The following is a 21,468-nucleotide window of genomic DNA, read 5'->3' on the forward strand; positions in this document are numbered from 1 at the left end:
ACCGGTTCAACCAGAGAAATTGAGGACAGAATAAAAAACAATTAATCAAAGGTCTTTAATTAATTATTATAATTTATTATTGTTGTTGGAGGGTGAAAATAATTTTTTTAGGCGCTAATTAATTATTGAGCAATATTTGTTATTGTTACGAGAGTTAGCATGAAAATACTTTAGGTGCCGGCTAGTGTGCTTGACACACTCGTGGCGGCGCCACCGCTTGACACATTTCCCATCATGCATTGCAGGAGTGGAACACCTTCCTATATATTATCTTAATCCACGGTAGAACCTTCACCTTCATAACGAACCACAAACCACTAAAGTGGATCAAAAATGTGAGAGAACCGACTTCTCTTTGAATGCACTGGAGACTCAAATTGAAGGAATATTGGTACATCACAAAACTTAAAAAAGGAATAGCGAACTCCACAACGCAGACGCGCTTTCCAAAAATCCACCTGTCGACTCTTTCAAAATTCTGCCTATTACCTCAAAATGGGCACAAGTCGATACGGAATGCTCATCTACTGACGCCAACGAGTACGCCAAAGTAGCTCACTAACACCCAACACGTGCTTGCCAACCAGATACGCTATCTTCGTACACCGACGCTCACAAACGCATGATACATATGGACTGGAGTAGTATAACAAGGGGGGTTCTGGATATAAACACCTTCTTTACCGACCAAGCCGACCAATCCTCCTATACGTGCATCCCAGACGAAAACCCTTGAAAGTTACCCGCACTCTCGTAAGATAAAACGTGCTCTGCCGACCTTTCGTCGGTAAGAAAATCTTGCAAATGACCATGATCGTCGGTAAAAAATCCTCCGAATGACCACAATTGTCGGTAAAAAATCCTCCGAATGACCACAATTGTCGGTAAAAATCCTCCAAATGACCATGATCGTCGGTGGAAAATGTCTAAAATTGCCGTGGTGTTACCTCTTGTGGGATAAATTGTGCTCTTTGCTGGTAATAAAAATCATGCTCATCGAGCGGGATCGATAACTGCATTACCGAGCGCGCTCCGTGGATCCTTAGGCGTTTGAGCGGACCCCGTGGATCCTCGAACGTTCGACCGAGAATCCTGGCGTGTGTCAGGTTTTGAGAGCTTCCAGAAGGTTCGAGAAGATTCTCACGGCCTTAAACGAATCTGGACTGACAAACGATTCATCCAACGTGTTTCGACTCGACGGTGAGCGGCATGGGGTCAGAGGATTTTGGTGCGACGTTGAATTCTAGAAGACCCGCTCTGGCCTTGAACGAATTTGAGACAAACAATGCTCGGAATCGTCCGACGAAAACAATACTCGGAATCGTCCGACAAGTTTCGACTTGACGGCAAGCGGCCTGCCCACAACGGATTGCGGTGTGACGTCCAATTCTGGAAGGTTCTGAAATTTGTATGCGGCTGCTTCGACCCTGAACGAACGTAGACTGACAAACAATGCGTTCGACAAGTTTCGACTTGAGGGCGAGCATTCCTAGACCGTGAGAAAGAGCTTCTTTGACCCTGAAATATTCTCGGAATCGTCCGACGAGTTTCGACTTGACGGTGAGCAGCCTGCGGACAACGGATTACGGTGCGAGGTTGAATTCTGGAAGGTTCTGAAATGAAATCTTAACTAGCAGGACAGAGGTTATGGATTAACGGTTGATATTGACGATGCAAAGTATTTTATTGAAAAAAACAACTCAGGATTACAGTTTTACTTCAAATTCATAATGCTGATATATGGGTGTTCTTACTCAACAGTATCGTACCCATGCTTTAGGCAATGAGAATGAATAACCGTTCGAGTAGATACCGATTGTCTTTTGTGTTTGAGTAGAAAATTTTGCAGTAACAATACGTTTTGAGCTGCACAGTTTGGACGTAATATAGCGTGATGAGTACAGTTTGAATTCGTATACGACATTTTATTCAATTTCTGCAACGACGGACAACCCAAATCCATCAAATCAACGACTTTAACTTTTTCAACCAGAATTTTCTGCAGCCGACTTTTCTTCTCCAAACCTTTTACGTAAACTGTTGAAGCATCACGCAGCGACATACATTCGATGGTGAAGTCGAGCTTCGAAACGTAAATCACCACCTTCCCAGGATAGTCCATGATCATACCGTGACAGCCACAAATTTTCGCTGTTGAATGGAGCAAGTCAATAATTCCAATCGTACGGAGGTTCGAAGAGAAAAATTGACGGGTTGGTATCTTCGTCGAGTGACACAACTGCCAACTCTTTTGATGTAAAACCAGGACCCGGTCTTCTGAATCCTTGTACGTCGACTATGAACTCCATCGTGAAAAATACTGTATCGATTGTCACAACGTTCAAGGTTTTTATACCAATTTCCTCAACCCACCACTCAGCGGGTTATATTCAATTATACGATTATGTAAAATCAAGCAGTGGGCAGATGTACCAGTAGGAAAGTTATTTTCAGCCTCAAAAGTAGATATGCAAGGGGGGTTCTGCGTAGAAATACCTTTTTTACCGACCAAGCCGACCAGTCCGCCTATATAGCCAATAGTTTGCCCCAGGCGAAAAATAATATTTTCCACGTACTTCGAATATACATATAACCAGGTGACGTAACCATGTGACGTTACCGGCTGATGTGCCCACGGCGGCCATTTTGAAAATAGCGGTCATTTCGACGGCGGTCATTTTGATGGCGACCATTTTGATTTTCTTGATGGCGGCAATTTTGATATATAGCCAATAGTTTGCCCCAGGCGAAAAATAATATTTTCCACGTACTTCGAATACATTCTTTTACGTTAATCGACCGGATGGCGACATCGCAATTAGATTTCGCGCTAATAGTTTATCTCAGGCGAAAAATAATATTTTCCACGTACTTCGAATACATTCTTTGACGTTAATCGACCGGATGGTGACATCGCAATTAGATAGACAGGGAATGCCGATGACGATCCGTAAACTTTCACGCTAATAGTTTACCCCCAGAGCGAAAATTTTACATTCGAAAAATATTGTTGCAAAGGGTGAAATCACCCGTTTTGCCCCCTCTTTAATGATCTAGTAGTCAGCATAGATGAAAGACGTTTATAAACCTCTTATGTCTTTAAAAAAGGATAAGGTTGCTGCGCCAACCAACATTATCGCGAAAACAGTCTTGTTTCAGACTTTAAACGAGAAACACATATTACGCATTAAAAGCTTTTCACAACCTTTTAATTTCGCCTTTGATTTTGGCTTGTTATTCACGCTTTTGATTTCTTTGACTTACTAAGTAAACTCGCGGATCCATATTTTAATAACGTAACGTCAAGAACGTTACATTTGGTGTCAGAAGCGGGATCTTGAGTTTCTTTTTAATTAAGTCGATTCAGTGTGTGTAATAAACAATGAGCAGTAGTCGTATGACGCGCTCACGTCGAAGGGAAAGTGGAGAAGAATCTTCTCTCATGGAAAATCCGAGGGTTCCAGAAGAAATTTTATCACCTTCAGTAGACCCTCTTTTAACTCCTTCGGCGGTCTCTCAACTTGATCTACTGAAGATCTTGACATAACAACACGAAGTGGCAAGACAACAACAAGAAGCTGCTGCTCAACAACAGCAACAACTAATCCAGCTGCTTCAAGAACAACAAGAACAACGGAGGCGAGAAGGGGAGGCTCGAGAGCGTTCAGAAACCAATCTTCAAGACCTTCTTTGGACGACTGTAGTGGCCCTTCAATCCGTTCATCAAATGCGTGGCACTAGAGGACAGGCTGTTACACCACAAGGTTCTAGAGTTGCTACTCCTGTTCCCTCTCCTGTTCCCTCGCCTGTTCCCTCGCCTGTTCCTGTTCCCGTTGTTCAAGAGATCCGACATCCAGGACAAATTCAGGATGTTCGAGATTCAAGGTCTGTGCCTTTTACTAAGGGAGTAGTTGAATCCCCAGTTTGTAGAAACAGAGTAAATAATGAGGTTGATTTTTCCGAGCCTTTGTCTCAGGTTCAGCCTCAATACTCTCATTTGAGTCAATTAAATAATTCGAGACTTCCTGGGGTTACTTCTCAGATTTATGAGAAACCCTTTTGTCCTTTGAAACCGCCAATTTTTGACGGAAAGATTCCATGGGCAGAGTATGAACGTCAATTTAACACTATTGCAAAGCATAATCAGTGGGACTCCGCCATGAGGGCCCACAGCCTTGCCTCTTGTCTTCGGAAGCCGGCTCTGAATGTTTTAACGGCATTGTCTGAAGAAGAAATTTCTGATTATGAGAAACTTAGCTCTGCACTAAAGTTGAGGTACGGAAATGACCACTTGACGAAACTGTACACGGCTCAATTACAGACTAGGAGACAAGGACGAGACGATGACGTCGCGTCTCTTAGCCAGGATATAGAACGGCTTTCACGTGTAGCAGTGCCAGATCACGAGCCGTCTCGTAATTTATTAGCGACTCAAGCCTTTTTAAATGCAATTAGTGATCCAGAAATCAAAATGGCCGTTGGAACATCGGGCCTCACTTCTCTGAGGGAGGCAACGGCCAAAGCCCTCGAGGTGGAGGCAATGAGGAAACAATATTTTGGGCTGAACAAGCTTTTTCGGATTGAGGTATCCGAAAACACCTCAGAAAGACGAAGTTTTGAACACTCGGAGGAATCAAAAACTCAAAATTATAGAAATAAAAATAACAATAGTAATTTTAAACCAAGAAATCGAGGTTCTTTTCAAAACCAGAAAAACAAGCGTGTAATTAAGAACGCGGTCATGACGAGTCAAACCGGCTTGATCTGTATATTTTGTAAAAAAATGGGCCACGACGCCAATCATTGTTTTCTAATTAAAAAAATTAGTAGAGAACCGATGCAAGGCTCGAATTCAAACTCTTATAACTGGCGTAAGAAAAATATTGAAATAGGGGAAGCAAATCCTCAGTCGAGTTCTTCAACAGGAACTCACTCAAAAAACTAATTCCAGATGATTTGTCGGGGCGAAAATCATCGCAGATTGTTAGGAGTGAAAGCCCTCTTAGAGAACAGTTTTTAATTAGAAGTCTACGACAGTTTGGTCTTTACGCGCGCGGTACTGTAAATGGCGTCGATTGTCTATGGGTAATAGACACGGGCGCAGAAGTAACCGTAGTTCGATCGGATCTCTTTAAATCCGATGACCAGATTGTTCCCTCTTTTTCTCTGCGAACAGCCACTGGAGAGATGACCCCGGTTTTGAGACAGGTTACTGTCCAAATTAACCTTTTTGGGTGTATCGACTCTCCACATAAGGTTTTTATAGCAGATATAGAGGATGAAGGTATTTTGGGAATAGACTTTCTTACAGCTCATAACTGTGTTATCTCGACTAAGAGAAATTCACTAGCTTCAAACAATCGCGAAATAACTCTTTGTACAAATAGAAATGGAATTTATTGAACTTCTCCTAGAATTCGAGAAATAGAACTTTCGGAGGAAGATTTGCAACAACATTTTCCTTTACATTTACAGAGCCTTGTTGAGAAATCTTCGATTTCGTTGAATTCAGCTCAGGTAGAATCGTTTAAATCTCTTTTGCTGGAATTCATAGATTCTTTCGCCAAAGATAGTGGTGATAAGGGCCGATGTACTTCTGTCAAGCACAAGATCGACGTCGGAGAGAGTTCGCCAATAAAACGAGCTCCACGAAGACTTGCTCTCAACGCCCGTGAAGAGGTGAAGAAGCTTGTGGAAGACATGCTAAAGAACGATGTGATTGAACCATCGTCTAGTCCCTGGGCCTCACCAATCGTCCTTGTTAACAAAAAGGACGGATCCAAACGATTTTGTATCGATTATAGGAAGCTGAACGATATAACGAAGAAAGATTCTTATCCTCTACCCAGAATCGACGAGACACTCGACCTGATAGCTGGTGCAACTTGGTTCAGCACCATAGATCTTCAGAGCGGATACTGGCAGGTCGAAATGGATCCTTTAGATAAAGAAAAAACAGCTTTTGTTACGGGTTTAGGAGGATTATGGCAGTTCAAAGTTATGCCGTTTGGTTTGAGTAATGCCCCGGCTACCTTTGAACGAATGATGGAAGCTGTTCTCCATGGGCTCACGGGCAAAATATGCCTCGTTTATTTAGACGATATAATCGTTTTTGGCAAGAACTTTGAAGAAGAAGTTCAAAATCTCAGACAAGTTTTCGCTAGGCTGAAGCAAGCAGGTCTGAAAATGAGCCCGAAAAAATGCCATCTGTTCCAGAAAGAAGTAGGCTTCCTCGGACATATCGTTTCCGCACAAGATGTGAAGACCGACCCATCTAAAATAGAGGAGGTTGCTTCTTGGCCGACACCTAAGAATGAAGAACAAATTCAAAGCTTTTCAGGCCTTTGTACGTATTACAGAAGATTTGTAAAAGGTTTCGCTAGTATAGCTAAACCTCTCCATCACTTGACCGGAATCAAGATTCCTTTTGACTGGACCCCGGAATGCGAAGAGGCTTTCAAGAAATTAAAGGAAAATCTTATTTCTTTGCCGATTTTAGCTCATCCAGAGGTCGAAATTCCTTTTATTTTAGATACGGATGCATCTCTTTCAGGAATAGGCGGGGTTCTGTCACAAATTCAGGGAGGTCAAGAGAGAGTGATAAGCTATTTCAGCAGAGTTTTGAGTAAAACCGAGAGGAATTATTGTGTCATTCGTAGAGAGCTTTTAGCTGTCGTTAAGACCGTAGTACATTTTCATCATTATTTGTACGGCAGGAGATTTTTGATACGTACAGATCATGCTTCTCTCAGGTGGCTACTTTCGTTCAAATCTCCGGAAGGTCAGGTAGCTAGATGGTTAGAAAGGCTCAGTCAGTACGATTTTGATATTCGTCATCGAGCAGGAATTCATCATGGAAACGCCGATGCTCTCTCTCGAAGACCCTGCGAGGAAATGCCAGAGTGTAAACAATGTGCACGATTAGAGAAAAATCGTGACCCCTCTCTTAAAATACGGAAGATTTCTTTCGAAAATAACCAGGAGGAATGGAGAAAATTGCAACAAGAAGACGACACTTTGAATCAAGTGAAGTCTTGAAAAGAAGCAGAAACTCGCCCAGACTGGCAGGATATATCTTCAGCCGAGCCAGATTTGAAAATTTATTGGGCTCAATGGGACTCTATTCTTTTAATTAATGGAATTTTATACCGAAAATGGGAATCTGCAGACTTGAAAGAAATCAGGTGGCAACTTTTGGTTCCCAGGACACGAGTTCCGGAGATTCTTGCTCTTTATCATGATTCTCCTGCAGGCGGACACTTCGCGTCAAATAAAACTCTGGGCAGAATTCGTAACTTCTACTTTTGGCCCCGTTGCCGGATGGACTTTGAAGATTGGTGTCGAAGATGTCGAATCTGCACGGCAAAGAAAGGACCTCGAGCGAAGGGACAAAGCTCTCTTCAAATTTATAACGTGGGAGCTCCATTTGAAAGAATAGCGATGGACATTCTCGGACATCTTCTGATAACCCATTCTGGAAATAAATATGCTTTGGTTATTGCTGATTATTTTACTAAGTGGCCTGAAATGGTTCCTCTCGCTGATCAAGAAGCCTCCACTGTAGCACAGGCATTCGTTAAAGAGTTTATTTGTAGACACGGAGTTCCTCTAGAACTTCATACTGATCAAGGCCGAAATTTTGAGTCAACCTTAATGAAAGAGGTTACTCAGATTTTAGGGGTTAGAAAAACTCGTACAACTCCTTTGCATCCGCAATCTGACGGCATGATAGAGCGTCTGAATCGGACTTTGTTACAGTATTTGTCGTCCTTCGTAGAGCAGAATCAGAGAGACTGGGACTCCTGGATCCCTTTCTTCCTCTTATCTTACAGATCTGCGATTCATGAGACAACGAAGCAGACGCCAGCCCTCATGCTTACTGGACGAAATCTTCGACTTCCTTCAGATTTAGAGAAAGGCCCTGTTCCTGTGCAAAGACAGCATCAAACAGATTATGCCTTTTTATTACAACAACGTTTAGAAGAAATTCATCACTTTGCTAGGAATAGAATTTCTATGGCTTCAGATAAATTGAAAACTCGTTACGATATTCGAGCCAGAGATTTAAAATTTAATCCTGGAGATTCTGTCTGGCTCTTTCACCCTCGAAGACAGAAAGGACGATGTCCGAAGCTACAAAGAAATTGGGAAGGCCCTTACTTAGTGGTTAACCGGATAAATAATGTTGTTTATAGAATCCGAAGATCTCCTCATTCGCATCAGAAAGTGGTTCACTTGGATCGTCTTGCTCCTTTTGAAGAAGATCAACCTGGAACAGTCTCTCCAAGACCAGGAACATCCTTCGAGGTTAGATCTTCAAATGAACACCCTTGACGACTGTGATCGATTTGGCCTTCTTTATAGTCGGTTATCGATTGGGAGAAGAATTTACCTTTCGGAATTCATTTGAGTAAAACTCGACCGCTTACGATTATTATTGAAGGAAATATCGGATGCGGAAAAACAACTTTCACCAAGAGGTTTTTAGCAGATCGCCAGGTCTGTACACTTTTAGAACCTCTTGAAGAATATCGAAATGTAGCTGGAATTAATCTTTTAGATTTGATGTATCAAGATCCAGATCGTTATTGCTATTATTTTCAGCATTTCGCTCAAATGGTTATGTTAGATAGACATTTGCAGACGACTTCATTGCCTGTAAAGGTGATGGAAAGATCGATATTCAGTAGCAATTGTTTTGTAGAAGCTCGTCGAAGGTTAGGTAATTTTCGCGACTTCGAATCTCATTTATTGACAAAAAATTTTGATCTTCTCATTCGCTCGTCTGAGCTCAGAGTAGATTTGATTGTTTATTTGCGAGTTTCCCCAGAAACTTCTTTTGCTCGTGTTAGTTCCCGTTCTCGTGAGGAAGAATCGAGTATTTCTTTAGAGCTACCCAGAACTATTCATGAGGTTCATGAAGATTGGCTAGTAAAACAAACCTTTCCTTCTTTATCGGCTCCTGTTTTGGTTATCAATGCAGAATCCACAGCCGACCAAGTTTATTCTAATTTCTGTCTTGCAATGACACACGGACAAAGTTAAACCTTTGAATTTAATATTGAAAGAATTTTATTCTTAACAAAAAAAAAAAAAAAAAAAAAAAAAAACTATAATAACTAAAACTTAATTTTTGAAATTAAACTACATTAACGGGAAATGGCGAGTAATATTTAAAATTTTCTTCATTTCTTCCTTTACATTATCACATCCCTCGCATCCTTCCGTTTTTTTTACTATGTCAAAAAGACTTTGTTTGCATGAGCGACATAGCGCTTTTTCTTTGAGAAAGGTCAGATGAAGGGAGACTTCTTGTAGAAGAAATTCGGGTTTAGAGCTAAAAAGAAATGATTGAAACAAAAATTATTTTCTTATAATTTATTTGTGTTACTCGATATGATGAACTCACTGTGACTCAAAGCAGCTTTGGCATAGGAAGCCGCTTCTTCCTTTTTCAGAAACTGCGTTTAGTTGGCCGCAGGACATCTCTCTCCATAGAGAGTTAAAATAATTTGAACTTTCTATTTCGCTAAGTTCTTCTAGATTTTCGAAAAGGAATACTTTTACCAACATAGCCGCATTCATGGAAGTATGCTCTTTTGTATCCATTTTTTTTTTTGAAAAATAACTGTTTTTAACGACTACTTTTCTTATAATGATTTGTTATTTCTGCGTTGCTAAACAATTTGAAATTTGTTTTCTTCGATTGTTTCTTTCTAGAAACTTCTTCTCTGGAATCAAGTTTTGTGTCGGATAGACTTTGGTTTATTAATGTGAAAAGAGCCACGATTATTTTTCGAGGTCGATGAGCGATTGCTTGATTTTCACATTTTACTAACCTTAAGTGTCAGTTTTTGTGAGCACTTTTTCAGGTTATTTGACACAGCCTTCTCCTTCCAATCTTCCCCGATTCCTGAGGATGACTGGTGGACTTATTTTGAAGAAATACACGGAAATGATTCAGATAAGATCGTTTCTTTTCTTTTGATTACATATTCAATTTATTTTATTCGTGCATTTTCCCAAATTCACTTAGTGAATTTGATTAGTTATACCATCACTCACGTTTGTCCTTCCAAAACTCTAGGGTGTGCTGTTTCTAAAGAAGACTAGGACCAGTCACCCATCTTTTTCCCTGTTTCCTGTACGAATTTTCAAAAAAGGAATCTGTCTTTTTCCTGTTTGATCCCGGAATTTTCGGTTCCTGCCTCGATGATTCCACCTGAACCTGTTTCGTTCGGACAATCTTTCATGAAGATACGTAACACTTAATAACACTTACCTTTATAAAACAAGGCACATAAATTTTTGAGATTATTTAACGCTCAACTATCTGCTCAAGGTTTTCTGTGGTTTACCTTGAGACTGTGGGCAAATGCCAGATAGTAAAAAAGGGAGTTCCTAAATTTTTAGAGCCACAGCTCCAACTCACCTTTGAGCACTGACTACTACAATACTTTTATAAATGTTTTATCTTTCCCGAGTCGGGACGACTCTTTTCCTCGGGCGGGAGTAGTGTTACAAAGGGTGAAATCACCCGTTTTGCCCCCTCTTTAATGATCTGGTAGTCAGCATAGATAAAAGACGTTTATAAGCCTCTTATGTCTTTAAAAAAGAATAAGGTTGCTGCGCCAACCGACATTATTGCGAAAACAGTCTTGTTTCAGACTTTAAACGAGAAACACATATTACGCATTAAAAGCTTTTTACAAGATTTTAATTTCGCCTTTGATTTTGGCTTGTTATTCACGCTCTCGATTTCTTTGACTTAATAAGTAAACTCGCGGATCCATATTATATTAACGTAACGTCAAGAACGTTACAATATTAATAGAATTTATTGTATCGGAATCGTCCGACGGTGAGCGGCATGCGGTCAAAGGATTTCGGTGCGACGTTGAATTTGAGACAAACCATTCTCGGAATCGTCCGACGAAAACAATACTCGGAATCGTTCGACGAGTTTCGACTTGACGGCGAGCGGCCTGCGGACAACGGATTGCGGTGCGACGTTGAATTCTGGAACGTTCTGACGTACAATCGATGACACATCATTTCGGTAGCTTCTAGAAGTTTCTCAAGGAATACGGATATAAAAGGCTGAAATTCAGGCCCGAAAGACAGTCTTGCACCTTCAGCTCATGAAGAGAACTCCAAGTAAAGCAGAACTAAAACAGCGAATCGATCTGTTCTTAAAAAATATTCACGACTTGAAAACCATTGTGAATCAGAAGTCAGAACTAAACACAGTGACAAAAAAGTTTGCAAATCTAAATTTATCAAAAAAACACGTAACTGTTAAACATTAAAAAAAATGGATTTCACAAAACTGAACAAAGTGGCAAGCATGACCGAATTCCTACCGACAAAGAAATTGACCGAGCTAGAAATTTTCAAAATCTACAAAGTCACCAATATTCGACGAGTTCAAACGAGGTTTGGACAGCGTATCGTCACAGATCTGAACGACGAATTCAGCATATTCTTACCGGCACGGATTGTGCGAATGCTCAACGAGGACGAGACTCAGTACCAGAAATTGATGCAGACGACGGAGGAGGAGCGGCTGCTCTTGCAATATCTGGGCGGCCAGTATGGGCAAATCGAGTTCAAAGATGCGTCGGCTCTCGCCTAACTTGTACACCGTACCAGGACAACGTGTACAGCGTCTCCTTCTTACACCACTGTTCCAATTATATATATATATATATTGTGACGTGGATTTTTCTGCACCTCGGTCACTCGGAGAAAATGACCGAGAACTTACCGCGTGCACAATAATTTGGCATCCACGATGTCCCCTAAACCTGCAATGAGACCGCGAAATTTGTTGGGTGTCTGGCGTGGTCAACACGCCTCGAAATCGGTAATACAATATACCGCAACCATATGCGCGGTAGCTCAGTACCGCGGAGAGGGGAGGGGTAATCTTTGGGTAGAGAGAGATACGCCACACGTACGTTGACAAGTTATTTCACACAGCAGCGAGAAAATTAAACAGTATATTTGAAAATAGTGATAATACAAAAAAAAATTAAAAATAATAACAATACTGCGGAAGCTTGTCCTCGCGATCCCAAACGCAAGCGCTTAGCTTACAAAGAAAAAAGAAGACCGAGCAAACAAAATAATCAATCAAGAAGAAAAAAAAAAAGAGAAAACAAAAATATGAAGGGATCCCGATGACCTCTACGGCCTACGTGCGCTAGTCACTATACTCCTCGTGACCGCTAATTTACACACTAAAAGAAACCGAAAGAAAAATCGGACGCGACGCGCTGCTCGCGATCGTCCTCTACAAAACGGCGCTAATCGCCAACTTAATACTAACTGATTATGCCAAAAAAAAAAACTAAACTGAGGCGAGGCTCGTCGCGGCACCCACGACCCTCCTTTAGGAACGCATATTTTTATTAGCGCGCACCCGAGCTTTACTTTCTCTGCGATGGCGGGACGCAGTCGCGAATTCGAATGCTCCCCGTGAGACTGCTCGCGACCTACACGAGAACGGAGGGTGTATCGGAAAAAGTAAAATGACCCCGTGTAACGGATTTCGATTACACTCAAACTTGAGGCAATAATGTCTCGGCTCAACCCGTGACTCGACTCGATTTCCTGGATCCCCCGAAATTAACGCTACTCCCTTACGCGCAACTCAGGCTACGGTCACGAAGCAAATGTGTCGGCTAAAGAATCTCGAGTACAGTTGCTAACGCCAATCCTCACTGGCTATCCGTCCTCGGCAAGCCTTTACTAATGATCTCTCGAGATTCTCTCGCAAGAAGGTTAACAGCGCTTACCGCTCCACATCCACGAGACGAACGGGCCCACTCCCTCGTGATCTCTGGCTGCCATTCCTCGCAAATTCGTCACAATAAAGAAAAGCAACAACGCACAGTCGATTATCCCACCCGCTCTCTATAGACGCCAGAACTTTAGTGATCTCGGATGGTCGCAACGCCGATCTCGTCACGCTAATTTTTCGTGACGTCATCACCCTAAGAATGCGCAACAATCGATCGGTCATCGATTTTGGGGATTGCGCAACTTGCCGCGCACGTGTCGTCTCTACGCGGCGCAGAACTTAAGGCTAGATCGCGATGTCGTCTCCCGCGCAGCTTTACGTAGTCCTGGGGCTGGGCGGGGTGGTGCTCCCTCGTCGCTAGCTGGTATCTCGCGGTTACCTTGGTTGGGCGTAGGCGGGGTGAGCGGGGAGGCTGCGGCGCGCCGGCCGCCAGCGGGAATCGCGTCCGCCTTGGATTCCCGCGCTGCGGGGATCTGCGTTGCCTCCCCCTCCGCAGCCTCGGTGTCCTTCCCGCAAGATCTCCGTGGTTTCGCCTTGCCTCGAAAGATGTTCAGCGTCGGAGTTGGTCGCTGGAGGGTAGCCGGTGCACTCAAAAAAAAATAAGAGAAACAAAAGCCTGAAATATCTTGGTCGCAATGCGCTATTTCGTCCCTGTCGAAGCTCGGGTGCGTGACTCCAGTTCTGGCGCTCTCTAGGATTATTTCGCGACTCGATTTTCTAAACCCTGATTCCGGGATCTCGCCCAGGGTTCAGGGAGTCTCTTGCAACGGGCAGGCCTAACCGAACTGCCACGTTACAATATATACTGTAACGTGGCATTTTTACTGCGCGTTCCACACGGCTCCCCGAACTCTGGACGGACCATAGACTTAGGGAGCACGCGGAGCAGACCGCGGCTCATTTCGAAAAAGAGCGCCAGGACAACAGTCACGCATCCGAGACTCTAAGAGGGGACCATCGCCGGTTCAGCGAATAAGACTTTTCAGGATTTTTGTTTATTTTTTTTTTGGGTGGCGAGTAAATGCGGCTTCAGACAGGGGATCGGCAGCAAATCCGAACGACGTTACTGGATGGCAATCGCGGCGGATCGCGACGAAAGGAGGGCCTCGCACGAGGCTACGGAGAGAGCGTCAACGGAGAGCTCTGCCGCGAGGGAATCCTAGGCGGACGAGATTCCCGTTGGTGGCCGGCGAGCCGTAGCCCCCCCCCCCCCCTCCGTCGCCCAACTGACGACAGGTACCCTCGCGAAGTCATCACCACGCCACTGCCAAGCTACGGGGTACCCGAGACGGGCCAGCCAATCAACACCCCGCGACAGCCGAATTCAACGATAGCGATACGCTAGATTGTAAGGATTGCGTAACGAGAACCCCAATTCGATCGGGAAAATTTTGACTATGGATGGCGCCTATGTTCGGGGCATGTTCGAATTGCGGCTCCGATTTGCAGGACTCGTCACTTGAGTCCTGGCGACATTTCGCGTCAGTTGAGTAGAGTATAAATTCAAAAAAAAAAAAAAAAATCTGTCTGAAGTGTGTGTGCCATGGACGAAACAGGAGTTGGCGAGTTCTTGGTGTGGTTGCGAAGCGGTAAGCGCTATTAATTCTTTGCGAACGCATTTCGAGTGCAAGTAGATCGGCGCACCGGCACCCGGTTGGCCTACCCTTTGTTGAGTTAGAGTAGTACTCGAAATTCGTTTGCCGATCTCCTTGATGATAGCCGTAGCCTGAGTTTTCGCGATAACGCGTAGAGTCAAGTGGATTCCTGTAAAGTCTCGCGTAGAGTCACGGTTTCGAGTGGGGAACAATTTCGGTTCGAAATTGGGTGCGGCCAAATTCCGCTGCACGAGGTCTCGTCGAGTCTGCGTATGTAAAAAGGGACACCTCTCGGGGGGGGGGGGGGGGGGGGGGGGGGTCGCGTATTACCGTGCGTAGATGCTTGGTTTAGCGGGAAAGGTTGTGAACTTTAGGGAAATAGGGACTCCGACTGAAGCTCGGATGCGTCATAATACGCTACACACTCGCACGATCAGAAAAGCTTTCTAGAGTTATTAATTCGGTCGCGATTAGCGCGTCGAGTCACGTCTTTTTGATTTAGTTTATGAATTCTTGTGCATCAGTAAGGTGGCGACTAGCGCCCGTAGAAATAAGATATCAGCTAGATTTAATCACGATTGCGATAAGCGCGTCGAGTATGATCTAGATTACGTTTTTGTTTAGCGGTTTATAATTAAGTGACGAGTAGCGTCGTAGTCGAGGACGATCGCGGGCAGCGCATCGAGTCCGATTTTGTTTTTGGTTTTTGCGAGTTAGGGTATTATTAAGACGGCGACTAGCGCACGTAGGCCGTAGAGGTCTCCTAGATTTATTCACTTTTTTTTTCTTATTATTTGGTTTGTTTCTCCCTTTCTTATTTCTTTTGGATTAAATTTAAACCTTTGTATTTGGAATCGCGAAGGACGACTTGCGCAGTCGTATGATTATTTTTATTTTTATTTTTTTTTTGTAATATCGCTGACGAGAAATATATTATTGGAATTTTATAGTGATTTGGCCAAACCACGCGTTGGCTCACTTGTGTTACATCTCTCTCTCTACCCAAGAATTACCCCTCCCCTCTCCGCGGTACTGAGCTATCGAGTATATGGTCGTGGTATTTCGCATTACCGATTTCGAGGCGTGTTAATCACGCCAAGCGCCCAACAAATTTCGCGATATTGTTTTAGGTCCAGGGTACATCGTGGACGCCGATTTATTGTGTACGAGGTAAGTTCTCGGTTATTTTCTCCGAGTGACCGAAGAGCGGTAAAAATCCACGTCACAATACATATATGTATAGAAGAATCAACTACAATAATTAACATTTGAGAAAATTGAACAATTGATCGATGTAAAAATTTTTTTTCAAAAAAATATTTTATTCAATAAACAAAAAAATCAAATGTTTTATTGAATAAACAAAAAATGCGTAAGTAGATTGGCTATGAGAGTTCTAGATCCAAACATGGCGGCATGCCCCCCCCCCCCCGTGCCGCCCCCCTTTTTTTTTTTTTTTTTTTTCGATGGTGGCCATTTTGATTTTTTTTGGGTGGCGGCCATTTTGATTTTTTTGGGTGGCGGCCATTTTGATTTTTTGGATGGCGGCCATTTTGATTTTTTGATGACGGCCATTTTGATTTTTTGATGGCAGCCATTTTGACGGCGACTATGATTTTTTGATGGCGACCATTTTGATTTTTTGCGTAGTCAGACGGGCGGCATTCACACAGCTGCCATTTTGATTTTTGCTCAGTCGGATGGGCAGCCATTTTTATTTTTACCGTCAGACAGTTTGACAATGTGATTTTCGCTATGACGTCATCAGTATAATCGACCGATTTTGCAGTCTGCCGAGCAGCCATTCAGACAGCGAACATTTTGATTTTCATCGTCCGACAGTTTGATAATATGATTTTCGCTATGATGTCACCAGTTGGCCATTTTTTGATTTTTGCCCCAGTCGGATGGGCGGCCATTTTGATTTTTATCGTCAGACAGTTTGACAATGTGATTTATTTCTTGGCAGGCCGAAATAGCCATTTTGATTTTCGCCGTTACCCGTAAACTTTCTCGCTAATAGTTTGCCTCCAGGCGAAAATTTTACATTTGAAAAATATTAATAGAATTCATTGTAGTTATATATTTTCGCCGTTACCCGTAAACTTTCGTGCCAATAGTTTGCCCCCAGGCGAAAAATAATATTTTCCACGTACTTCGAATACATTCTTTTGCGCTAATCGATCGGTTGGCGGCATGGCAATTAGATGGACGGGGAATGCTGATGACGACCCGTAAACTTTCTCGCTAATAGTTTACCCCCACAGCGAAAATTTTACATTTGAAAAATATTAATAGAATTCATTGTAGTTATATATATATATACAGGGTGTCCCTAAATTGCCTCCCACGGACTAGCCAGCATGATACCTCGTTAAAATCCAACCGAGAATTTTTTTTCCGGAAGCTCGTCCGACGCATAGTTTTTGAATTATAAGCGATAGCGCTAGGCCAATCAAAGTGCACCATTTCATCTAGATTTGCCGCCACGGATATTGCTGTTTTGTTCGCTGGGTGAATTATTAGTATTCGTTTACGAATTAAATATCGGCACCTCCCCTCTCTCCCTGTTGTACCCCTTCTCGAGCGCTGACCTCGGTATTGTTGCCGCGGCATACGCTGCCGGCCGCACATCCATGGGCGCACACTTGTGTGTGTAAACAGAAGCGCATCCTCAAGCATAAGGGGTATAGCAGCGAAAGAGGGGAGGTACCGATATTCAATTCGTAAACAAATAATAATAATTCACCCAGACGAACAAAACAGCAATTTCCGTGGCGGCAAATCTAGATGAAATGGTGCACTCTGATTGGCCTAGCGCTATCGCTTATAATTCAAACACTATGCGTCGGACGATCTTCCGGAAAAGAAATTCTCGGTTGGATTTTAACGAGGTATTATGCTGGCTAGTCCGTGGGAGGCAATTCAGGGACACCCTGTATATAATATATATTTCAAATTACAGTTGCACTTAATGCTAAGTAAAGCCGGGGATGTTCGCCGCAATTAGATGGGTTGGGAATGTTGATGGCGATTCGTAAACTTTCGCGCTAATAGTTTACCCCCAGAGCGAAAAATAATATTTTCCATGTACATCGAATACACTCGAATTACAGTTGCACTTAATTCTTTTAAGTAAAGCTGGGGAAGTTCGCTACAATTAGATAGATCGAGGGGATGTTGATAACGAACCGTAAACTTTCACGCTAATAGTTTCCCTCCCAGGGCGAAAAATAATAGGTTCGGCATGTCATTTTGATTTCTCACCGTTACCCGTAAACTTCCACCGTCTGTATAAAAAGGGTTGGCACATCAAAGTTGCACATCAGTGAGTCTATAATTCTTGTGAGACGAACGCACTAAAATCATCATGATACGTAGTAACCAGTTTACCGAGGAAGAAATAAATGACGTATCGTTGGTCATCAAGTCTGCGTAGAACCTTGTGTGGGCCTGTGTATGGTGGCGTGAGCGGCGGCTTGACCGGGGCCACACGTTTGAAGACATGTGTGCATGTGCGTAGATGTCCATGCATGAAGACTTTGGCCTTGATGTGGTGAGCCGTTTGTCTTGGCTGCAGGATTCTGAAGTGGCTTCTCAAGTTGTCCAAGAATGAACTTGGGTTGACTGGCATGTCGTCGGTGACGAAGAATCCTCCTGGCACTCTCACAGTCGTGCACAGTAGGAGTTCTGATGGTGAGGCCTTAATGTCTGGCTTGTATGTTGTTCGTAAGCCAAGCAAAACAGTTGGTAGGACGTCTGGCCACTTGGCAGTGTTGTGGCACATGAGAGCGGCCTTGAGTGTGCGATGCCAGCGTTCGACCATGCCATTGGACTGCGGGTGGTACGCTGTGGTGCGGATCTTCTCTGCTCCAATGAGTTTGGCGAGCGAGGTCAAGAGCTCGGCCTCGAACTCCAAACCTTGGTCTGTGGTGATGGTGAGCGGAGTCCCGAAGAGTGCGATCCAGCCTGAGTAGAAAGCTGCGGCAACAGTGTCGGCCTGCTTGTTTTTGATGGGTATGGCTTGCGGCCACCTGGAAAATCTGTCGATTATTGTTAGACAATACTCAAACTCGTTGACCAGTGGCATGACGATGAGGTCGAGGTGAACGTGGTTGAACCTTGCTTCTGGGACTTCAAAGTGGTTTGGCTGCGTGCGAGTGTGCTTGTGGATTTTAGCACGTTGACAGAGAATGCACTCGCGAGCCCAGCGAAGTGCATCTTTTTTTATTCCTGGCCAGATGAATCGTTCTTTGAGCTGCCTTGATGTTTCTCGGCCGGATGGATGCGATGGACCATGTACGCCTTCGAATGCAGTTTTTCTAAGTGAAGGCGGCAAGTAAGGGTGAACTGTGCCTGAAGAGACGTCGCAGAGGATGCTCACACCTTCGATCTGGAGCGGCTGGAGCTTGAGTGATGTAGCTTCTGCACGCGGGAGTTCAGCGTCTGGCTCAGCTTGTGCCTCGCTGATGGTTTTGGCGTCAAGGCGAGTTGGCATTGTGATTGAGCAGATGCGTGAAAGTGCATCCGCAACCGCATTTTCTTCTCCTGGTATGTGCACCAGGTTTGTGCAGAACTGGCCAATGTAGTCGAGCTGATGAAGTTGGCGTGGTGAAGCTTTTTCTGGTCTTTGCTGGAAGGCTTTGACGAGCGGCTTGTGATCCGTGCGTATGATGAAGTCTCGTCCTTCCACAATGTGCTGGAAATGTTTGAGCGACGCGAAAATAGCGAGAAGTTCTCGGTCGTACGAGCTGTACTTTTGCTCTGCTGTGGACAATTTTCTTGAGAAAAAGGAGAGTGGTTGGCGCTTACCCTCGATGAGTTGTTCAAGCGAACCACCTAGTGCTGTTGATGATGCGTCAGCTGAGAGAATAATTTTGGCGTCTGGATGCAGAAAACTTGATGACGTTGAGTCTGCCAGTGCTTTTCTCGATAACTCAAATGCCTCTATGAGTTCAGGAGTCCAGTCGAGTGGCCGTTTGTCACGTTTCTTTGCGCCCTTGAGTTGCTCGTTGAGTAAGGCTTGGGCTTCAGCGGCGTGTGGGATGTGTGACCTGAAATAGTTTAACGCTCCCAGATAGCGTTTGAGGTCCCACACTGTTGCTGGTCTGGGGTACTGAAGTATAGCCTCAACCTTCTCTGGAGGTGGTCTGAAGCCTTGGGCGTTGACTGTGAAACCCAGGAAGTTGACTTCTTCTTTGCCGAAGGCGCATTTGTCCCAGTTCATGCGTAGCTTGTTCTCGAGCAAGATGTCGAACACGATGCGTAGATGCTCTAGATGTTCTTCCATGGTTGTCGATGAGATGAGAAGGTCGTCCAAGTAGATGGTGACAAAGTCCAAGTGTCCGAGGATGCTTTTCATGTGTCGTTGAAAAGTTTGAGAAGCGTTCTTGAGTCCTAGTGGCATGCCGAAGAATTCGAAGAGCCCAAACGGCGTGGTTACGGCCGTCTTGGGGATGTCCTGCTTTGCTATCGGGATTTGAAAGTATGCTCTCTTCAAATCAATAGTTGAGTATACTCTTTTGCCATAGAGTTGAAGAAGCAGGTCTTGTATGCGAGGAAGAGGGAACCTGTCTGGTTTTGTTTGTGCGTTGAGACTGCGAAAGTCGCCTGATGTGCGCAGTTTGCCGGATTTCGATGCTATCATGTGAAGCGGACTTGCCCATTCGCTGTCTGAGTCTTTGATAGCGCCCATTTGTTGAAGAATGGCGAAGTCAGCTTTGGCGGCCTTGAGCTTGGCGCCTAGGAGTTGGCGAGGTCTGCAGAACACAGGCGGCCCTTCGGTGACGATGTGGTGCTCGATGTGTGCTGTTGGCCCAGTGATTTGCCCTTTGATGGCGAGGAATCGGTTGAAGTAGCTTGAAACCAGGGCTTCAATCTCCTGCTGTTGGCCCTCTGAGATGACCTGGATGGGAGAGAGTGCGGATATCGAGTGCACGTGAGTTTGCCTGACCTGCCCAGGCGTAGAGCACAACGTTATCTCGTCGATGAGGCGTTGGCGTTTGAGGTCTGGAAGTAAACCAAAATATGAGAGAAAGTCGGCTCCTATGATAGGTATTTTGACATCTGCTAAAACAAAAGACCAGGTGTATTGACGTGGGAGTCCCAGGTCTATTTGTGCAACTCTGCGGCCGAATGTGCGGATGGGTGATCCGTTAGCTGCTGCAAGTGCTGGCTGGTCCTGGCTTTTGCTGCCTGCGTTGATGGTGTGTGGCAGGATGGAGACTACCGATCCGCTGTCGACCAGAAAGCGTACGCCTGTTGAGCGGTCGTAGACATGGAGTCGGTTTTCTCGTAGGCGCTTTGTTGGTGAAGTTTGCGCCGTTGTTGTGCTGCAGCTTGGTGATGTTTGAGCGACGTCTGGGCTGCTGCTCGGTGCTTGGCCAGGCAGCAGCTCTACGGGTTTAAATTTTGCGGCTGCTGCTGCTGTTGTTGCTGCTTTGGGCGGGCCAGCGGCCCTGTGTAGTTGCACGGCTGGAGACATCTCTCTGCTTTTCCTCCAAAGCGGTTGTGGTAGTAGCATAGGCCATTGGTATTGTTGTTGTTGTTGTTAGAGCGGCTCCTTGAGGCTGATCGTCCTCTCGGTTGACCTCCACCTTGCTGATGTTGGTGGCTGGCTGGTGGTGCTGCTCTTTGCGTACTCCAAGGTTTGCCTGGAAATTGTGATTAATTCGAGTAAGAGCTGTTTTACTTCAGAGAGATCCGAGGGTCTGGGTTGCACTGCAAGCACTTCAGTAGCATTGATCACAGGTGCGTTGCTCACTGCTTGGACGGATGGCAGGATCGGCGTCTCTAGCATTTTGTCGGCTGCGGCAAGGAGCTCTTCAGTCGTGGCTTTGTTGAGTATCTTCAGGATGTTTGCAACGTTGACTGGTAGCAAGCCAAACCATTTGGTGAGATTCTCAGAGGCATCCTTGCCAGCTAGATCTTGCATCTGCCTGTAGAGTTGTGAAGGTTTCCTCCCGTCGAGATGGACGTTGTTTAGTAACTTTTCGAGTTTTCGCTCCGGTGAATCCGAAAAACGTTGGATGATGCGTGCTTTTATGGCTTCATATTTGTTTTCCTCTG

General features: G+C 44.4%; 1 long non-coding RNA gene across 1 annotated transcript; it reads right to left on the bottom strand.

Moving 5' to 3' along the window:
• Window positions 1–9,250: 9,250 nt before the first annotated feature.
• On the bottom strand, window positions 9,251–9,602 carry LOC124306397 (uncharacterized). Its single transcript, XR_006908599.1, has 2 exons — window positions 9,410–9,602; window positions 9,251–9,337 (listed from the first exon to the last, which is right to left on the bottom strand). It is a non-coding gene; the product is annotated as an uncharacterized LOC124306397 (long non-coding RNA).
• Window positions 9,603–21,468: the final 11,866 nt, after the last annotated feature.

The sequence above is a fragment of the Neodiprion virginianus genome, chromosome 1 (assembly GCF_021901495.1).
Source record: "Neodiprion virginianus isolate iyNeoVirg1 chromosome 1, iyNeoVirg1.1, whole genome shotgun sequence".
Classification (NCBI taxonomy): domain Eukaryota; kingdom Metazoa; phylum Arthropoda; class Insecta; order Hymenoptera; family Diprionidae; genus Neodiprion; species Neodiprion virginianus.